The following is a 6,017-nucleotide window of genomic DNA, read 5'->3' on the forward strand; positions in this document are numbered from 1 at the left end:
TAGTCAAATGTTCGGGGATCTTCCAGCCGCTTTTGTTTATGTTTATATGTTCTATAATTTTGCGTCATTTTTAAATAAATGACAAAATTTTAACAATCAAAAGGTGTTACTGTTTTTATTCAAATGGAAACAAACAAGCGTCAATGTTGCCTTGAAAAGTAAAGAAGGGGTTTAACATAAATAATTTTGGAGAAGACTTTATCTGCATTATAATGATGTAAGTTTGTTTTTCTCACGCCTAGTAGTAGAAAACAAGATATTTGATTAAGAAGATTGCTTGCCTTTTTACCCAAAATTAACATATCCCCTTGCAAAATTGGGTAAAAATTTCATTGTTAGTTCAGAGATCCACGTTTTTAGGCCTTGGCTGATGTTTGAACTTTATGAACAGCCTTGCATGTTTATTCCTCAACTAGAACATGCATTATATCCCCTTTACTTAATTTAAAGCAATATGAGCTGTATTATTTAGAATTTTATTTTGCTGCAAAAACCTGCTAGTATGATAAGTCGCATGTTAATTAAACTTTTATGATTATAAGATTTGAAAAATCATAAATTCTTGTCTGAAGAAAGATTTTTCTTCTCAGGAATATAAACCAGACCAATTTTGTACAGGACGAAAATAATTCAATTTTGGTCCAATTTAGGCTTCTTAACGACTTTTCCGCAAAATATGGCTAACAGAAATTTAGAAACCATTATATTTTTGTCATTTAATTCGAAAATAAGATTTTTGTAAAAAAAAAGTTTCAACACGAAAATTGAAGATCATATTGCTTTGATCTAGTTCATACTGTAGAATCAATAAAACTCGTTAGGGCCAAATTTGTGGATTGCTCGAATTTTACAGGTTCGTGGAAACGTTATTTCTTTTATTGTCCTACAACTACAAAGGAGAATATAACTTTATAACCATAATATATATTAATTTGTGGAGGATGTTAATTCGATCGTGGATGATAGGTACCTTCATTTTTCACGAAAATTGAGCTACCACGTAATCTAATGATTCCACAGTACTTCATCGTTGACGTGCCTTTTAAGGGTCATGTTTTATCTCCACTCTTTGATCTGTCATATCATTTATCATTTACATCAATAGTTCTTTTGAATGAATTGTAAGCAGTGACACAGAACAAAGTTTTCAGGTTAAAGGTAAAGGCCATAGCAGATTTTGACCATTACTTCATTAACCAAAAGCCATATCGTACTTAGACTATCAAAGTAAAGAACTTAGGACATATATAAAGGTACGTCCACGTTATTTGGGGTCATAAATGCTGATCAAATGAGGGAATGAAAGACGGTCAAAACTTAAAATCATAGAGTACTACTTATATAGGAACAGTGCAAACTGATCATATTGAACAAGGATACAATTCTCTGTTGCTTTAGTTTTTGTATTGTGTGGAATAGAGACGGATGCAACTGACTGATCAGCAGATAAGAGTTTGATCAATTTAAGACAATTGCTCTTAACCATATTCAGAAACTGGCCTTTAAAAATGAAAAGCAAGTTGTAAGAATAGAGCATCAGAGAAAAACAATTCTGGATTTAATGAATTCGTTGGCAAAGTATAACGAAGCATGAACCAGTTTGAGTCCAGAAGATTCAACAACCATTTTAAATGACAGTATACATGTGAATCATTCAAGGTCAGAAATCATTCACAGAAGATTCAATGATATCAAAACCACCAGCAAAAAGAACTGTTAAAAGTATGTATTTTTATTTGTTTAAATTTACAATTTTATTAGAATACGAAGTGAATTTTGATATATATTTTGCATATAACTCATGGAAAAATTTTGATATGCAGGTACTTTCCCAAGGAGCTGGTCTATAGGTGTAATAATTCCACTTCTTAAAAAAGGTAACACCAATGATGTTAACAATTACAGGGGAATAACTCTTGTTAGTAATCTGGCAAAAATATTTACCACAGTGTTGAACTATAGATTACTTCGCTGGTCTGACGACAATGGTATCATAAGCGATGCGCAGTTTGGGTTTAAGCCAGGTCATAGTACCACAGATGCCATTTTTGCACTTACTAGTTTAGTATCTTTATATTTGAAAAAGAAAAAGAAATTATATTGTTGTTTTGTTGATTACAGAAAAGCGTTTGATAGTGTGAATAGAAACAAGTTATTATACAAACTTGCTACAAATGGAGTCACGGGAAAGTTGTTAAGTATTATTAAGCATATTTATTGTGAGTTAAAATCATGTGTCAGATATAAGTCTGAACTGTCAAATTATTTTTCGTCAACAACTGGACTTATGCAAGGAGAGGCTTTGTCGCCTCTTCTTTTTTCATTATATATTAATGATTTTGAAATGGATCTTATTCGAAGTTGTTGTGAACCTGTTGACTTCAGAGACCTTTCGCTTTTTCTTTTAATGTATGCTGATGATACTGTGTTAATAGCTAATTCAAGGGAGAGTCTACAGGGTATGTTGAATCAATTGTATCAATTTAGTAATGATTGGAATATTGGTGTGAACACAGATAAAACTAAAATAGTTGTTTTTCGACATGCGGGTAGAATGTGTAAAAATGATTTTTGGACCTATGACCAAAAGCATGTTGAGGTTGTTAATTGTTTCAATTATTTAGGAATCAATTTGAATTTTAATGGGAATTTTAATGTTACACAGAAAACAATTGCAATGCAGGGTAGGAAATGTATGTTTGGTATTCTAAAACTATGTAATGAAACTTATTTAAATATTGAGACTAAATTAAGCATTTTTGACACCTATGTATCTAGCGTTCTTAACTATGGCTCCGAGATATGGGGTTTTCATTCTGGTGATGAAATAGAACGAGTTCACACAAATTTTTGTAAAAGAATTTTGAAAGTTAAAAAATGTACGTCAAACTTTATGGTTTATTCAGAGTTAGGTCGTCTACCTATGAGTATTATACGTAAATTGCGTATCATTAAGTATTGGTTGAAATTGATTAAAACAGAAAATTGTATATTACGCAATGTATATGAGGAAATGGTCTCACAGTTGATACCAAATACATGGTGTTTTAATGTCAGAGAATTATTAGTATCTCTGGGTATGCATGAAGTCTGGCTTTCACAAAATGTGGCTAACACTAATGTTTTCTTAAAAATTGTAAAGCAGAGGTTGTCTGATTTTTTTATTCAGGAAAGAGACGCATTTTTCGAGTCATCCTCTAAATGTTTATTGTACAAGTATCTGCCTGACACTTTTTCGTTACAATTTTATTTGAGTAAAAATATTCCGGAAAACCTTGTTGTCCTTTTAACAAAATATAGACTGTCATCGCATATGCTTTTGGTAGAGCAAGGCCGTTATAATGGAACTGTCAGATCGATGCGTATCTGTAAATATTGTAATTTAGGTGAAGTCGAGGATGAATTCCATTTCATACTTATCTGTCCATTTTATAAAAGTCTACGGGTATTGTATTTAAAAAAATATTACTGGTCTCGTCCTTCAATGTTTAAGTTAGTTCAACTCCTTGCCATTCATAATCGCAAACAATTGTGCCATCTCGCAATGTTTCTGCGTGAGGCAGGTAAAAAACGGGATGTCGGATAACTAGTACATCCAACTGATGTATTATTACTATCACTATTATTATTAATATTACTATTATTATCATTATTATCATTATTATAATCATTTGATTTATTGATTTATAGGGTCTCTCCTCCTATGAATGTACATGTATGAATAATATTTTTTTAGAATATTGTTTAACGTCAATAGCGAACTGTTTGATTTTGATTGGATAGAGTGTAGCATTATATATTTATAATTATGTACATATGTTTCAACAGCTTATAATTCATTTGAATTTAGCCAATAAACAATACAACAATACAACAGCAGTGAGACATCTTAATTAAGCCATGTTGTAGCATCAACTCGTACAACCTTAATTAAGGCCCAGCGATGCATTGCTAAACACATACGAATATTCAAGCGGTAATCGGCTGATGTATTTAAAAAAACGTTCTTACTTCGGTGGCCGGCTTTTGGCAAATGTTAGGTCGATAATCGGCCGATGTTTATTAAACTCATCTAACCTCAGACGCAGGGGGCACCGGACAATAGTCGGCCATACATCGGTCGATTCTTGGATAATGTGTAAATGATGTATTGCCGATGAGAATCCATGATTTTTAACTGCAATTTGTTCTGATTACCTCCATCGATGTGCCCGATGACCTCAGTCACCGTCCGATTACCATGGGTGTCTGGCCGGCATCCACACCATTTTCATCTAAAACGCATCAGTAGCATATCGTTTGGTAATGTGAGTGATACTTTATGGAATTAGTTCTTTCAATTCGACATTGGTGTTTCTTTCAACAATGTTGTTTTTACCAACGAAATCATAAGGCTCTTGTGAGTCAACTTCTGAATATTCATCCTTTCGCTGTGTTCAGTTCAAAAAACCCTTATGAAAAACATATTTAAAAAGTCTAACATATTCATTTTGATTCCAGAAAGTAGATTATTAACATCTCAAGAAACAATAACAACAATTGTTCCAGCGCACGTAGTTGCCTTTTATATCGACCTTACAAATATAGAAACAAACACAGGGTTGCATCATGTATTTTGTATGATCATGTCGTAACAAATTCTGGAAATGGTCATAACAAGCACTCTGGACCATTTACAGTTCCACAAGCAGGCATGTATTTGTTTTCCTGGACAACCTTTGTTGACCCACATTCGAATTTTCAATTCGAGTTGAACTCGCGGTCAATAGTCATCGGACTGGTAAAATTTCGTGCATGCCAGTACAACTTTTAATGGAGTTACTGGCTCAGTCTTTGTCAGTGACAATAACATGAAAGGGACCTTCTTTGGATGGTGTATTTCATGTTAGATCAGGAAACCATGTTTTAAAAAAGATGCAAATGTAAATCGATTTTAACGTTGATGAAAGTGTTTATCACTTAAAAGAACAGGTATTTTGTAATGTATAATACATTTAGCACTCGCTGATCAACAATTAAAACCACTTGAAAGAAAAAAAATGGCTGCATACTACAAGTGTGAATGAATAATTTATATACTTGTATGCAGACAGCAACCAATTGAAACCAACAATGCACACTGCCATAGAAATTTTATACATAAGGCTAATACAATAAAACTCGGTTATAGCGAAGTCATAGTGACCAATGGATTTTCTTCGTTATATCCGTATTTCGTTATAACAGTATAACGAATTTGTAATAATATGTATAACGAATTCGCTGTATACAAGATTTCTTCAACCAGACTACATTATTTGCTAACTGAGGTTAAGAATGGAAATACATTCTTTTGAATCCCATAATAATCGGATTGTGAAAAGAAGAAATTATGTGTAAATAAATTCTTTCAAACTATTGTCAAATGACAGTGATAACTTTTCATACTTAAAAAAAGTTGCTTTAAAAGTTTAAAATTTCGTATTTTCCCCACCTTTACGGGACTACAAATCAGTTTGCTTCATCCGTAGATTCACTATATCCGAATTCGTTATAACCATACAAAATTGCAAAGAGTTTTGTTAAAGAAGTCTGCCGGGGGCTTAAATTTTTTTTGCTATATCCGAGATTTCAGTATATCCGGATTCGTACTAAAAGAGTTTTATTATATTTTTTCGGGTAAAAAAATGATACAGAGTTTATCATATTGGTACTTATGTTACAATAATTTAATTTTGCTTGTAAAAATATAATGATTCCTTACTTAGATAAAGGTTTCTTATTAAGTGAAAAATACCTTCACTTGCAGAATTGTAATTTTACCTAGTATGAAAAAGACTAGAAAAATACATGATCTTGTCTGACTGAGTTTTCTGATTAGTCGTGTGATGAAAATGCATAATCCTTGTATGTTCCTGTCATTTGTTCGCTGTTTACTTTCTCGTCTTTTTTACCAAATCTGGCACATATAAAAGGTGTTAAGGGACCTGGAACCAATGATCGAGATCAGAGGTTATGGCCAAAGCAGAACTATGAAT

General features: G+C 32.4%; 1 pseudogene; it reads left to right on the forward strand.

Annotated features, from left to right (window-relative positions):
* Positions 1 to 212: 212 nt before the first annotated feature.
* Positions 213 to 4,889, forward strand: LOC128192238 (uncharacterized; annotated as a pseudogene).
* The last annotated feature ends 1,128 nt before the right edge of the window (positions 4,890 to 6,017 follow it).

This window comes from Crassostrea angulata, chromosome 1 (assembly GCF_025612915.1).
Source record: "Crassostrea angulata isolate pt1a10 chromosome 1, ASM2561291v2, whole genome shotgun sequence".
NCBI lineage: Eukaryota > Metazoa > Mollusca > Bivalvia > Ostreida > Ostreidae > Magallana > Magallana angulata.